Raw genomic sequence first — 16,455 nt, forward strand, 5'->3', positions numbered from 1 at the left:
AAATATGAAAACTAAATAAATCACGGAATAATGTAGACAGAGAGGTACAAATTGACACACATGGTTGGAATGACATGGGCTTTTATTAGAACCAAAAAAATACAAAAGTTCGAAAAATGTCCGACAGATGGCGCTTCATCTGATCAGAATAGCAATAATTAGTATAACAAAGTAAAACAAAGCAAAGATGATGTTCTTTACAGGAAATGCTCAATATGTCCACCATCATTCCTCAACAATAACTATAGTTGAGGAATAATGTTGTGAACAACACTGTAAAGCATGTCCGGAGTTATGGTGAGGCATTGGCGTTGGATGTTGTCTTTCAGCATCCCTAGAGATGTCGGTCGATCACAATACACTTGCGACTTCAGGTAATGCCAAAGCTAATAATCGCATGGACTGAGTTCTGAGGACCTGGGAGGCCAAGGCCAAGCATGACGAAAGTGGTGACTGAGCACACGATCATCACCAAATGACACGTGAAAGAGATCTTTCACGCGTCTAGCAATATGGGGTGGAGCGCCATCCTGCATCAACATCGTACGTTCCAGAAGGTGTTTATCAACCAGGCTGGGGATGATGAAATTCTGTAACATATCGGCGTACCTCTCACCCGTCACGGTAGCAGTTACAAAAACAGAATCACGCATTTCCTCAAAGAAAAAAGGCCCGATAACGTTAGATGTGGTAAATCCAACCCATACCGTGACTTTCTCGTCGTGCAATGGAGTTTCCACAACAGTTCTAGGATTTTCGGTAGCCCAAATTCTGCAGTTGTGGGCGTTGATAGACCCTCGGAGCGTGAAATGAGCTTCGTCGGTCCACAACACGTTACTCAACCAATCGTCATCTTCCGCCATCTTTTGAAACGCCCACATCACAAATGCCCTCCGCTTCACTAAATCAAAATCATTCTCGCCACAGCTGCATTTCTCAACGGACCTTTACCCGTTTGAATCCCCTTCCTATGGCGATAGGATCGTAAAGCTGAACTAGCACATTCCCCATTCTGATAATGCAGCTTCACTAAAAGCGCCTTTTTAGGTAACGTCAACATGCTGCGACTGTGACTGCAGTTCATGATGCCGATGGATTTTGTACGGATAGCATCGGAGGGTACGCCTCAGTGTCAACCAAACAGTAGTGTATGGAATGCCAGTGCGACGTGTGACTGCACGAGCACTGACTTCCCCGTGCATAGACGAACCCACTAGTCTCCATTTCTTCCAGAACTGTTTCAGCATCATTACACCTTGTGCTCGGTTGGCCACTACGGGGTCTATCGTCTAAACAACCCGTGGTTTCGAACTTCGAAATCATTCTCGCCACAGCTGCATTTCTCAACGGACCTTTACCCGTTCGAATCCCCTTCCTATGGCGATAGGATCGTAACGCTGAACTAGCACATTCCCCATTCTGATAATGCAGCTTCACTAAAAGCGCCTTTTTAGGTAACGTCAACATGCTGCGACTGCAGGTGCATCTGATTCTCATTACAGCTCCTTTTATACACGATTGTCATGTACGGTCACTTGACGTTCTGCTGTCCAGCGCCATTTGTCGGACATTTTGTGCACCTTTTACCTCTCTACCTACATTATTCCGTGGTTTATTAAGTTTTCAAATTTATACTGACTTTTTGATCACCCAGTACTATCAAAGGGAGAGCCACCTATCAAACGTCATGTCACGTACCAGGTGTTATGCAGATGCTATTTAGTCTTTTGAATAGGTAAATTAACGGTTAGGGTGAATGGGCATAGGCAAATGGTGGCTGGCCGGGATGGCCGAGCGGTTCTAGGCGCTACAGTCTGGAACCGCGCGACTGCTATGGTCGCAGGTTCGAATCCTGCCTCGGGCATGGATGTGTGTGATGTCCTTAGGTTAGTGAGGTTTAAGTAGTTCTAAGTTCTAGGGGACTGATAACCTTAGAAGTTGAGTCCCATAGTGCTCAGAGGCATTTGAACCATTTTGAGCAGATGGTGTATACTCACAGCACACAATATCCTGTTGCAGAGGATACTCTGCAACATGACAGTCATGACTTCGTTGTCCGTTTCATCAGATGTGCCATGTGGATTCTTCTCCCAGACACCAGTTTCTCAGAACTCTGCATATGGGAACTGACATTACATTTCCTTGGTTCTTGCCATCCACCTGGCCTTAATCTACATCAATTTCTTTGATTTCAGCATTTCTTCACAGCAACTAGTCCTTTCTTCAATCCCTTTCAATTTGCTATATCCTTCATTTCTGACCTGCCTATGTTTCCCTGCCAACCTCCCCTCCTACCTCTCACCTCTCTCACATACAATGTGTTTAGTTTTCTGCTCTTATTAGATCGTGCATTATGTTTTTGCAGTAATCTCTGTCTTGTGCCATTACCATCAGGTTTTCAATCTCATCTGGTGCAGTCTCCAACAATCAGTCTTTCCTTCTTATCCTACCCATTAAGTCTACCCAGAAATGGAGTTCTGGGTGACTTTTCTGGACTGTCCCCTTTTCGTATACCTCGCCAGTTGTCTTCCTTCCCCTTCAACTCTTCCCCAAGAAGGCCACTGGTTCTGAAGGCTTGCTAGTTTAAATGCCTTTATATGTGTATTCTCCTGTCCCCAGTTGGTGAGTAAACTTTTTGGCTATCTAATTACATAACATTTAAAATAATGTTATATTACAACAGCTGTTTATAAGATGAATTAAAGTACCTAACTTTTTAATTCTATCAAAATGCAAGTCAGTTGAGAAAACTTTTCCCACTGAGGGAGAAACAAAAAAGTTCTAAAAACTAGGAATTGTTATTGTTGTATTTTGATTTTAAGTGTTTCTATTGGCAAGACTTGGAATTTTACCTCCCAAAGCTACACTCTGTCTGCTTGTTATTTTACACTGGAATTTACTATCTGGAAAATAGTCTGTTTGCAACACGTTTCTATCTGATAAAAAGGACAGTTGAGGACTTGCAACCAACCCGTTTGTGTGCTAGATACACTGGTGCTACACATGGAAACACAGTATGGGATGTGATTTTGTTAAGTCAGCAGGAGCACTCACACGAGTATCCCATGCACCCTGACTGCAAATTTGATATGAAACTGGTGATTTGACATGTTGTGCTGCCATTCATGAACAGCATGCTGGGAGATGTTTTGCAACAGGGTAACATATATTGCTCTTGTAACCCAGTATGTTGTACAGCGAGTCAACGTGCTGCCTTGGCCTGTTTGATCACACAATGTCTCCAACTGAGCACACATGGGACATCATCGGGTGACAACTCCAGCATCATACACTACCAGCATTCACCATTCCTGTGTCAACCGACCAAGTGCAACAGGCATGGAACTCCATCCCATAAGCTGATATCTGACACCTTTACAACATGTGTGCACATTTGCATTCTTACATTCAACATTCTGGCAGTTACAACTTTTACTAATGTACCAGCATTCCACATTTTCAATGGCTTATCTCACACTAACATTAACCTGTGTTCTTGCAATGTTAATCATTTAAATATGTTACCTAGACAAATGTATCCCCAAAATTTCAATACTCTACATTAATTTTTTTTAGTGTTGTGATTTTTTTCCATCAGTGTATATAAAAGCAAAAGGGACACATTACTTGGTTTTCAGAACTAATAGTTCATTCACTGGGGCGGGGCGGGGAGGGGGGGGGGGAGCCACTTGCTATGGGATGTTAGAAAAGGAATGCCATGTCACTCAAGACTCCAAAAGATGAGAGAGAGTAACCTTTAGTGAGAACGAGGGCAGACAAAGACGAAGTGGGAAGTGTCAGGGACATCGGTCAGAGGTGGCAGACTGGTAAACACTGTGCAAGCTTCAGTCCAGAATAAGAAGCAAAGATAAATTGTGAAATGCATACTGTTTATCATCCTAATTCTTAATTACACTATTCATCTCACTTTCTCTTATGCAGGAAATCCATAGCACTGAATCGTGCACTCCCACAGTCATGCTTCTATATTGTTTGCAGTGCAGTTAAGTAGTGGCAGTGGTCACCGCATAGGTGGGAACCATTTTTGACACTATATTTCAAGTCTGGCAGCTGACATTTGGCTGCTAGTTGGAAGGCCACACTTTCTTATAATGGATTTTGTGAATATTAAATTCCTTAGTGATTATTCTTATATGGTGCATGAAATTTTAATCTTTGCGATTGGCAGATTTAATATCAGGAGCACTGCAAAACTGAACCACTTTTAGAGCATCTGGTCAATCTCTTGCACTGTTTAGTGATCCATCTGAACCAAAGGCAGTCATAGCAATACCATAAAGTGGGGTTCTATGGTCAGCCTATGAATAGTATGATAAATCTGGAGAATGAAATGTCAACAAGCATGTGTGAAATTATTTGATTGGATACGTTTGGGTTTCTTAATGACCCCCATCCTAAATACAGTTTTTCCGGTTCATATGATGCTAACAATGGTTGAATCCAAATGCACAGTGTGGCACTAAGTTGATAATCTGGTGGGTCGCATCTAATTCTTCAGCTAGAGTGTAAAGACGACTTCCTATCAGTGACTGCAACACTGCTGCACATAAGTTTGGAGAGGGTTGGCATCAAGGTTCAAACTTTTCATCCTTCCTACGGACCCTACCAACACTGTAGGTGACTGACAAGCAAGAACATTAACTTAATGACATACTTAGTATCTCTTAGACTTGGCACAGTGCTGCTTACTGATGAAAGTCCACACAGTTTCTGACTGGAGGTGGGCTGCTAATCATGTTTGGGAACAATTCACTAACCACACTTCGGAACAATTCACACTCAAAATACATCTTGACTTAACCAAAATAATCCAAGGTGACTGTAACAGAGAACTTCTGTAGCAACCTCTAGAGTATTCACTGAGAGGCAGCTAATGGTTTCCATTAGACTTCGTCATAGTAGAGAGAAACTGATAATCAAAACAGCATTCAGATAAGGAGATTCCTTAAAACTATTCTCTGGCGTCCTCAATAAAGTTTTTACAATTTTAAAATAGTGCAGATGAAGAAGGTATACATGTTAATAGAAAACATCAGAATCACAACTACCTTTCTTTTTCCTTAGACGATCACAACATTCTCTCCTGATAAATGTGAACAACGGATGGAAGAGTTTAACAGAGCAAGTTTGAAAACATGCCTGAAAGCCAGTTATCATAACATTAAACTTGTGTACAAGAAATACACCAACGGGAAGCTCAATAAAGTAACAATGATATTACCCAACCTGTTAATAATTTTTTGTAATTTCGTCAAACTATGGGAAATCCAGGCTGGAATGTAACAATATTATGAAAGGAAAGTTGCTCCTTACCATATAGCAGATATGCTACTGTGGCTTCAGTTGCCAGAGACTACAGTTGTGTGTGTGTGATTTGTGTTTGCATGTGTGGGTGTTTCTCATCTATTTTCGACAAAGACTGTGCTGGCTGAAAGCTTATTTGTGACAGTCTTTCTGTTGTGCCTACCTGCGACTCAGCATATGCACTACATGGTGAGTAGCACCTTTCTTTCCATAATATTTTTGTAACTTAGGGCAGATAGAGATCAAAATTGAATGTACAGTAAAAGAAATAAACAATACCTCAGCTTGGAGCGCTTCAACACAAAGCTTCCAACAGGTCTGAAACGGAAATTTGTAGTCAGTTTGCATTGTGATTTTAACTTCTGGCAGTGCCACTATGACTTTTAATGTGAAAACCATTCAAACACTGGTTTTGCTAAGTAAATGATCAAGAAATTATGTTGGCAATTGCAAGATAAGACACAAAATGAACAAATGAAGTAGAGAACCGCTAAGACTATAATGAAAATTAAATGGCGGTAGGTAGGTGGATCAAGTAACCAACTGAATGAATGGTAGATGAACCAAACACATTCCTTATTGGACGTTGAAAGATTGGAGAAAACCAAGACATGAATGAAATGAAAAGTGGATACATGTTGCATGTGAGCACAAAGGAGCATTACCGATCCGCATCTTTGAGAATTGAAATTCATGGAAAAGCGTACAGCAGTGGTCACTAAATTTATGAAGCTACTTCAGCTACCAAAAGAAAACTAGGACAGAAATAAGAACTTTAAAAAAAATCTTAAATTTGTTTATTGCTTATAACCCTGCATTTCTAGTAAACTCTACTCTTGTCTTCAGTCCAGAGACTGTTTTGGTGCAGCTCTCCATGCTACTCTATCCTGTGCAAGCTTCTTCATCTCCCAGTACCTACTGCAACCTACATCCTTCTGAATCTGCTCGGTGTGTTCATCCCTTGGTCTCCCTCTATGATTTTCACCCTCCACCCTGCCCTCCAATACTAAAATGGTGATACCTTGATTGCTCAGAACATGTCCTACCAATCGATCCCTTCTTCTAGTGAAGTTGTGCCACAAATTTCGAAAGCTTCTATTCTCTCTTGTCTAAACTATTTATTGTCCACATTTCACTTCCATACATGGCTACACTCCATACAACTACTTTCAGAAATGACTTCCCGATACCTAAATTTATACTCGATGTTAACAAATTTCTCTTCTTCAGAGACGCTTTCCTTGCCACTGTCAGCCTACATTTTATATTCTCTCTACTTCGACCATCATCAGTTATTTTGCTCCCAAAATAGCAAAACTCATTTACTACTTTAAGTATCTCATTTCCTAATTTAATTCCCTCAGCATCACCTGATTTAATTCGACTACATTCCATTATCCTAGTTTTGCTTTTGTTGATGTTCATCTTATATCCTCCTTTCAAGACACTGTCCATTCCGTTCAACTGCTCTTTCAGGTCCTTTGCTGTCTCTGACAGAATTACAGTGTTGTCGGCAAACCTCAGAGTTTTTATTTCTTTTCCATGGATTTTAATACCTACTCCAAATTTTTATTTTGTTTCCTTCACTGCTTGCTCAATATACAGCTTGAGTAACATTGGGGATAGGCTACAACCCTGTCTTACTCCCTTCCCAACCACTGCTTCCCTTCATGTCCCTCCGCTCTTATAACTGCAGTGGTATCTGTACAAATTGTAAATAGCCTCCAGAAAGCCTCTGGAAACATCCCCCCAGGCTGTGGCTAAGCCATGTCTCCGCAATATCCTTTCTTTCAGGAGTGCTAGTTCTGCAAGGTTCGCAGGAGAGCTTCTGTAAAGTTTGGAAGGTAGGAGGCGAGGTACTGGCAGAAGTAAAGCTGTGAGTACCGGGCGTGAGTCGTGCTTCGGTAGCTTAGTTGGTAGAGCACTTGCCCGCGAAAGGCAAAGGTCCCGAGTTCGAGTCTCGGTCGGGCACACAGTTTTAATCTGCCAGGAAGTTTTGTAAATAGCCTTTCGCTCCCTGTATTTGACCCCTGCCACCATCAGAATTTGAAAGAGAGTATTCCGGTCAACATTGTCAAAAGCTTTCTCTAAGTCTACAAATGCTAGAAATGTAGGTTTGCCTTTCCTTAATCTATCTTGTAAGATAAGTCGTAGGGTCAGAACTGCCTCGTGTGTTCGAACATTTCTACGGAATCCAAGTTGATCTTCCCCAAGGTCGGCTTCTACCAGTTTCTCCATTCGTCTGTAAAGAATTTATGTTGGTATTTTGCAGCCATGACTTATTAAACTGATAGTTCACTAATTTTCATAACTATCAATGCCTGCTTCCTTTGGGATTGGAATTATTATATTCTTCTTGAAGTCTGAGAGTATTTCGCCTGTCTCATACATCTTGTTCAGGGGATGGAAGAGTTTTGTCATGGCTGGCTCTCCCAAGGCTATCAGTAGTTCTAATGGAATGTTGTCTACTCCCAGGCCTTGTTTTGACTCAAGTGTTTCGGAGTTCTACCAAATTCTTCACGCAGCATCATATCTCCCATTTCATCTTCATCTACGTCCTCTTCCATCTCCATAATATTGCCCTCAAGTACATCGCCCTTGTATAGACCCTCTATATACCCTTCCACCTTTCTGCTTTCCCTTCTTTGCTTAGAACTGGGTTTCCATCTGAGCTCTTGATATTCATACAAGTGGTTCTCTTTTCTCCAACAGTCTCGTTAATTTTCCCGTAGGCAGTACCTATCTTACTCCTAGTGATATGCTGCATCTCTACATCCTTACATTTGTCCTCTAGCCATCCCTGCTTAGCCATTTTGCACTTCCTGTCGATCTCATTTTTGAGACATTTGTATTCCTTTTTGCCTGCTAAATTTTCTGCATTTTTATATTTCCTCCTTTTATCAATTAAATCCAATACTTCTTCTGTTACCCAAAGATTTCTACTAGCCCTTGTCTTTTTACCTACTTGATCCTCTGCTGCCTTCACTATTTCATCTCTCAAAACTACCCATTCTTCTTCTACTGTATTTTTAAAAAGAATGGATACAATCAAAGTAGAAACTTTTCAATACAATGCTTTTGACAGCAATTTTCAAGATCCCTCATTAAGTATTACTTCGAAAAAAAAAAAATAATAATAATAATAAATAAATAAAAAATGCTGACATGTTAAGCTTTTGGACAACAGCTTTCTTCTGAAATAGAAAATGTATACATTCACATGAGCATAACTCATACACACATGCCCATTGTCTCCAGGCCTAGAGACAGTGGCCGAGTGTGTGTGTGGTGCTTGTGTGTGTTTTGTTTCTATTTCAAAAGAAGGATCTTGTCTGAAAGCTTAATATTTTAGCTGTCTTTTTCATTATGCCTGTCTGTGGCTCAGCACCTCTGCTATTTGGTGAGCAGCAATTTATCCTTTCTATGTCAATGTTATTGTGATTTATAGTGTAATTGAAATTTAACAGAAGTTCTTTAGCACTAATGTGGAGGTCCTCGAATCTGTTATGGTTTAGTGTTAGTTTCCATACTTTTGTATCACGGAGATAACTTGTCTAAATAACTTTGCAATTCATTTTGATCTTGTAATGACTTTCGTCAGACAGTTAACAACAGCATCATATGCAAAAAAATCTGAAACAATTCCTGAGATTGCCTCCTAAATAGTTAATCTATAGCAGAATGCCTGTAACAGTTCTTGGCAAACCCAAGATATCATTTCAGTTGCACTAGATGACTTCCTGTCAGTTACTACAAACTGTGACCTTTCTGCCCAAAAACCATGAATCCAGTCACACAAATGAAACAGTCCACAGTAATTTGGATAGACACCGCTTGTGTGGAACAGTGTCAAAAACCTTCTGTAAATTTACAACCCTCTTCAGATAATTACTCATTACTTTGCATGAATAAAAATCCAGTTGTCTTTTGCAAGTACAGTATTTTATGAATCCATCTGGTTATGTATCAACAAGTAGCTTGCTTCAGCATATTTCATAATGCTGGGACACAGCATGTTCCAAAATCTGACTACAAATTGATGTCATAGGTGTGGGTCTATAACTGGACAGATTAATTTTATTTACTTTTTGTGTACTGGTGCAACCCATTCAAATATTCCAATATTTAGGTACAAATCATTCATAAAATGAGCAGTTGTATACAACTGCTAAAAATATAGCTATTTCATGAGCATACTACAAAAGAAACAAGTGGTATACAACTGAGCAGAATAGTTGCCTTTATTAAGTGGCATAGTTTGCTTCACTACACCAAGGGTACCTAGTTCCAAATTAATCATGCTGGCAACTGTTCCTGATTTGAATTCTGGAATATTGACTACATCTTCTTTGGTGAAGGAATTTCAGAAAAAAGTCTTTAATAACTCCACTTCACTGGCACCGTTATCGTAAGATATTGGTTATGTCTTGTTGCTCAGATCTTTGGAATTTCTATAACATTTTGATACAGGTTCATTGTAGAAACTATTAAAAGTGTCTCACACTGAAGTCCAGACTAGTGACAAGCATCCGTAAATCGTTGAAAATTTGGAGATTTTGCATTCTTTTAAACCTGGCAAGTTTATTTCGTAACTTGTACCACAGTAGCCTGACTTATTTTGTTGTATCATGGCAGATTTGATCTTCCTTCATTAATTTACTTGCTATAATACTCTCCATTGCTGTTTATACCAGATCTGAGTCCTGGACTGGCAGACGTTTAATTTGCTACTGATTTTCAGAACAGAATTCGCTCTCCTGAGGAGCTAATGCATCATTCTACAAGCAAATGCTGTTTCATTTCCTTACATACACAATTTCCATTTTATAAAGTGTATTTAACATAACTGGTAAATTAAATCATCATTAAAGCATTTCTAGTACACACAGAATCAATGTGGTGCCCTCTCTCTCTCTCTCTCTCTGACACAGAATTTGTCTTTGCCTAACAACTGCTCCCAACGTCAGAGGTTCCTTGCTGAAATTATTCAGACCTTCAATGGTAAAGTATAGTTACTAATCTATTCTCAGAAGTATTATGTTTATGACAGCAATTGGGATGCCTGCAGTGCCTAGACTGCCTTATGTTCACAGTCACTGGCAAACTGTGTCTTGTGTTGTGTTGTGTGTGTGGGAGGGGCACTTACGATCTTCAAATATGAGATTATTTTTTTGAGATTCTTATATATCTATTTTCATGACAATGTATGTGAGTGGCAGCATTACTCCTATTTGCAGTGTAGTATGCAGACCTATTTTAAATACTGACATTCTCTTTCTCAATCAAGTTTGCTTCAATAGTATAGTTTCATATGGTTTCCTCATTTTTATAGATTATACAGCATATCTCAAACTTCTTGGGTCAAACTGAAACAGATGATGGTGGATACACAACCAGTTATATTGAGATAGAGAACTAATGGTCGGAAATGCTTATTTATTGTGTTATGGACATACAGAGCATACACAGCATAACAAGATTGTAACTAATAGTACTTGTTCAAAGCAATGACTGCTAGTCTCAATGCATGTATTGCAGTGGTACATGGCTCTTCTGCCACACTCTTGTTAAGATCCCACATGCCTATTCTCCACTGGAACAGGCAGTGGGTGATAAACAGTGCATATACCTGGTCAGCAAAAATAGACTTACTGTACACAACTTCTAGAACTAGAGACTCCAGGGATCTTTTTACAGAGTACGGCAGAAATTCATGCACCACTGCCATGCATGCACTGAGACTGGTTGTCAGCACTTTGAACACTTACTATGAGCTCTGCTGCTGTGATGCAGTGTATATTCACAACACAATAAACATGCATTTCTGACCACCAATATCCTATCTCAATACAATCAGTTGTGGGGCAATCCAATTTGTCCCTAAAGGCTTGAAACACCTTGTACAGCCTAAAGACTATAGTCTAAATGCTTCAACACGTCATCACCAATATCTGAATAGCCATGATTCGATACAACAGCTGAACATAATTTTATTATACAGTTTTGAGTATAATATAAGTGACATGTTATTACAATTTGTATCGATAGTATGGTGGTTGTGAATTAACCTAACCTCTGTTGCTGTGGCAGTAAATGTCTGCACCTATGGAAAAACCTTCGCTAATCGACACAAATGATTAAACAAACTAACCTTATAAATTCCGTGAACATAATCTTGCATAAATAACTTTATTTCTTACATGTAAATACAGTTAACTTTAAGAATAATTTTCATTTTCCTTCATAAAAAAATTCTGTAACTCAAAGTATTTAAGCCTTAAAGCTACCTTTGAATTACATACTGCAACCATCAAGAGTATTCTCATTTACAAATAATTTTATCAAAAATTGTTCCGATTTAAATTTCCTCAAAAAAAAGCTTTAAACCTGAACAACTTGAGTGTCATAATGGACAAATGTGCACATTGCCACAGAATTATCAGGAATGGCAATCAGTTTGAGAACTTTCCATGTAATTTTCATGTGGGTTGTTGTAATATGATCTACATGAGGAATGATGTTGGCAATTTACGGAGTTGCAATGATTCTCACTGCTGCTATGAAGCAATTTATCTAGCTGATTTGGCAGTAGCAAAAGAAGACATAACAGTTTTGCAAGCTGCAGTCTGCAGTAGTTATGTTAGGGCTACACCAGAAGACTGGATTACAGTAAAGCCATACAAATCAGTGAAAAGATCCAGAGGATGTTGCAAGTCTGATTGTTTCAGTCTAGCTGTGTCCAATAGCTTCATGCTTTGGAAACTGAGGACAAAAGCATTCCAAGAAGTTCAGAAACAATATGAGAATAGAATGAATTATGTGCAAGAAGTGTAGGGATAAAAGTTTTAAGACAAAGGAAGTATTGCTGTAAGCATGGGAGGGCAATATTAAATAGTGCAGAATTCTTTGAGAAGTGATTACAGAGAACAAGTACAGATATCATGTAACTAGTATTTTTTAGCCAAGTGCAGGGCTCATAGACGTTACCTGTGATTTAGACTTTTTAGGGAAGGATCCTGGAAAAGAAGATTGTGTAATACTTGTAGGGTGATGCAAGCAACAGCTTGGACCATTGCCATAATAAAATTGAGGATTATAGGAAAATTGTTAAGATTGTTCATCATGAAGACCACAGAACTCTTTGAGCAATATAGTAAGTGCTGCATGAAATGTTCTCAAGAATGTGTTAATGTGGAACTCACAAAATTGCTCAGGGGAGAAGGATGTCCACACTTGGATGGGATTGATGGACTGTTCCTCATTCAGTGCTATCATACACAAAATGGATCACATGTGAAGACTTAAAATAAGAAGCTACTTGTACATCTAAATGCCAGAAGCATTCAGTCTGACCACAGCGACATCCATCCAATTCCAGTGATTTCCAGCATGCCTCCTGAGGTAAATTCATGCATTAGACAGTTGCACAATAAATGAAGTTAAGGTAGCCACACACATAAATGCACGCCTGACAAGCACACATGTAAAAGTGTGCTTGTATGAGCGGAGTTGTTTATCAGAAATTGTTGAGCTCAGGAAACAATATGCAGGATTTGACAGCCAATTTGTTTGCTTGTGAAAATAAATAAATAAAAACATGATATGTGGAGTAAAAAGAGGTTAAAAACAAACTAAAAGAATACTCTCATATTGACCACCCACAGTAGGAACATGTCTCACAGTACTGCATTTTTTCCCCATGTAACATTGTATTACTTGACTCGTTCCACATTACAATACAACCTTGGTGCACAATGTAATAATAATAATAATAAAAAAAAACCTCCCTAGTTTGGATACAAGCACTCAATCATACACATGCTTGCACAAGTATGCAACTGTGATGCTTGCGCAAATTCATCTTACACCTGGGCAAGCAAGCTTACATGTGTGCTCTTGTCAAGCATGCTGTTACAAGTGTGTGTGGCTGCCTTAACAATTTAAATAGCTACTAGTAAAACAGAACACTGCAGCAGGGTCAAAGCCATCAATATTAAAGAAAATGTATTTTGGGTCCTCCATTAAACAATAGAAGCCCCGTAAATAAAAAGGCTGAACTTCATATTTTGTACAGAAGGATGAAAGGATAGATGCAAATTGTGTGCAGGCCCTTCACGTTAAAGAATACTATGTTGAACCGCTTTGTGAATGCTGTGCCACAATAGTGGATCAGGAAAACAGGAAACACACGCACACACACACTTTAATGTTGATGGTTTACAGGTCTCCAGCAGGAACAGTCTTAAGCATCATCAAACAGATATTTTTTAATAAGGTTATACAGATTTAAATGGAGGATCACTGATTTCAGAGTCTGCAGTGTTGTTTTTCTGCCTGACAGTACTGACCATGGGCACATAAAACTGTTGGTGTCCACCTCTTGATAGTTTTCCATTGTAAAATTCTCTATGGGGACTGAAGTGCAAAGTGGAACACCTGCTGATAACTTGTTTTTATATACAAAAATCTGCAGTGATTTAGCAGTAAACCCAATACTCAATGGTTTATCTGACAAAAATGGTCAACTGTTTACAATAAAATATACTGACCACCTAGGTACGGATCATAGAACTAAAAGTATCATGGAATCATTTCTCAAACTCATTCCTACAGCATTTTGGACGTCCTTTACCTCTAAAAGAAGTAAGCGCAAAATCAAACAGAGAAGGATGGGGATGAGTAACTCCTGGAATCTAAGTATCATGTGCTAGGACATGAGTAGTCTACATAATCCCAAGGAAAGGCTGTAATCAATGGTTGAAACTCTACTACCACCAGAATAACAAAATCCTCCGTCAATCATAAAAGCAGCAAAACACAAGTACTTTGCTGGGAAAAAAAAGTCTAAGGATAACACTAAAACTATTAGTAATATTAATAAACAGAAACCAAAGTTGCAATCCAAGAGCAACCCCCCCCCCCCCCGCCAGTAAAAATAACTTCGGCTGAAATGTTAACAGATGAAACTCACAGGCCATCAGATTCAATGATTACTTCCTCACAGTGTGAGGAAATGTTGCAGGCACAAAAAATAACCTAACAGAGATAGCCTACATTTAATTCATTTGAGCAGACATTGCATGCACCAGCAACAAAATTCATGTGACCATATGCTGGTTATGCCATTTCTTTAGCATAATTTTAAAATGTAGGGCTGACTTGATATAGTTTTACCCTTAAATTATCTTTGCAACTGACCGCCTCTGTAGCTGAGAGGTCAGCGTCATTATCTGCCATGTGGGTGGCCCAGGTTCAATTCCTGGTACTGCCAGGGATTTTTCCTTGGTGGGAGGACTGTTATGGAGTGCTCTCAGCCTTCTGATGCCAACTGAGGAGCTACTCGACTGATCATAAGCAGTTCCACAGCCAAGAAACCCAAAAATGACCAGGAGAGTAGTGTGCTGATCACATGCCCCTCCATACCGCATCTGATGATGAGGCATTTAGTTGGGGAGGTTTACCTTACTTATACCTGTAATCAAGCAGTGACACATGGCATATTTTCTGGCAGACTTAAACACACTGTAGCAACACTTATCTGGAATACTGCAAATATAAAAACCGTCCCTAATAATAGAGCTAACAATCCTTCCCGTCTCTTCAGAAGTGTTTGAGAAATTGCTTATGATAAAATACTGGCTCATTGAACAGAGCAGAGCATAGTTAACTGCATCTCTGTTTGCCTTTTATACAGAATTCTGCACACAGAAAGCAATATAATACATCACAAATGATGCCCTGGCAGAGCTAAACAAGAAAAAAATATCTTGCTGATATATTTTGTGGCCTCTCCAAAGCCTTTCATCAGGTGAATCACAACATTCTACTTGGAAAACTAAAGTGTTACAGCACTGATGGATCCTTCTTGCACCAATAGTATTCCTTCAAAACAGAAAGCACTGAGTCTCACTGAAAACTGTATCACAGGCTCAAAATTTATCTTAGATGGTGGAACAAAGAGATGGATTGCCACAAGGATTGGTACTTAGCCCTCTCTTACTCTTAACCTACATAAGTAGCCTTCTTGTTCTTTATCTACATCAGGGCTTCACAACATACGTGCTCGCGGAGCAAGCTGTGAGCAGCAAGGAGCGAGCACGGAGCAGCGCGAGCACGCTACCCCCACTACCGGACCAAAGCGGAGAGTGGGGAGAGTCACGTGGGGCACACAACAGCTGCCGGCAGTAAATCCGCGGCCACCTGCAGGTATATCACTCACGAATTATTACTGCGGCAAATGAAACAAATAAAGGAGAATGTACACGTGCCACATAATTTTATTAGCTTAGTGTATACCTCTGCATTCGTATTAATTTGTGAACTGTTACACAATAAAAGGTGTAACTGAAGTGTGGGATTCTCGGTTATCTTGTACTTTTTGCCCTTTACAATTGCGTCTGCGTTCGGAGTAATTGTTATTGTGCATTGTAGGCGCAGCGTGCAGTTTAAATTTCGATCAGGCAATGCGTTTCTCAGGCGCGTCTTGTTACATTTCATTGCAGAGAACAGTTGTTCACAAACATACATGAAACCGAACATTGATATTATTGTAGCCGCTAGTTTGTGCAAACGAGGAAATCTATCCTGAGGGAAGTGTCTGTAGAATTCCAAATTTTTTTCTAGTTCTGAAATTTGTCTCTGTATTCTCTGTCACACTTCAGGTCAATAATTTCTAGTTCCCGCTCAGGACGAATCTCTTCAATATTCACTGAATATGGAGAGGAGAAGAGATCAAAATCACTGTCTAGTGCTGTCGGATCTTGAAAGCGTTGATCAAATTCTTCCTTAAGGGCAACTAAACTATGTGAATAACGTTCACAGTCTTTGTGAACATCTTGCATGGATGATAATTTAGGAAAATGAGCTAGATTTCCTGTTTCCAGCTGACTCACCCAAAGTGTCAATTTCATTTTAAAAGCTCATATTCGATCTATGAAATGAGTAATTAGCAGATCTTTACCTTGTAGTAAAATGTTCAAAGCATTCAGATGGCTAGTTAAATCTGCTAAGAACGCGAGATCACATTCAAACGTGCACGCGCATTTCCCCTCCCTCCCTACTCCGCGACCTTGCACATGCTCGCGAGCACGTGCCTGAGCAGACGCGAGTACTCGCGCTCAAAACCGGCCA

The 16,455-nt window shown here is 39.6% G+C and overlaps 1 protein-coding gene across 5 annotated transcripts in view; it reads right to left on the reverse strand.

Moving 5' to 3' along the window:
* Positions 1–16,455, reverse strand: part of LOC126202964 (transcription initiation factor TFIID subunit 1-like) — a 184,793-nt gene that overhangs the window by 158,119 nt on the left and 10,219 nt on the right. Inside the window, exon 2 of one of the 5 annotated variants that reach the window (XM_049937099.1) lies at positions 5,605–5,643. The exons of the other annotated variants lie outside the window; for them this stretch is intronic. The gene's annotated coding sequence lies outside the window, so the exon portion shown is untranslated. The remainder of the gene's footprint in view (positions 1–5,604; positions 5,644–16,455) is intronic. 5 annotated transcript variants of the gene reach the window in all.

The sequence above is a fragment of the Schistocerca nitens genome, chromosome 9 (genome assembly GCF_023898315.1).
Source record: "Schistocerca nitens isolate TAMUIC-IGC-003100 chromosome 9, iqSchNite1.1, whole genome shotgun sequence".
In the NCBI taxonomy this organism is placed as follows: domain Eukaryota; kingdom Metazoa; phylum Arthropoda; class Insecta; order Orthoptera; family Acrididae; genus Schistocerca; species Schistocerca nitens.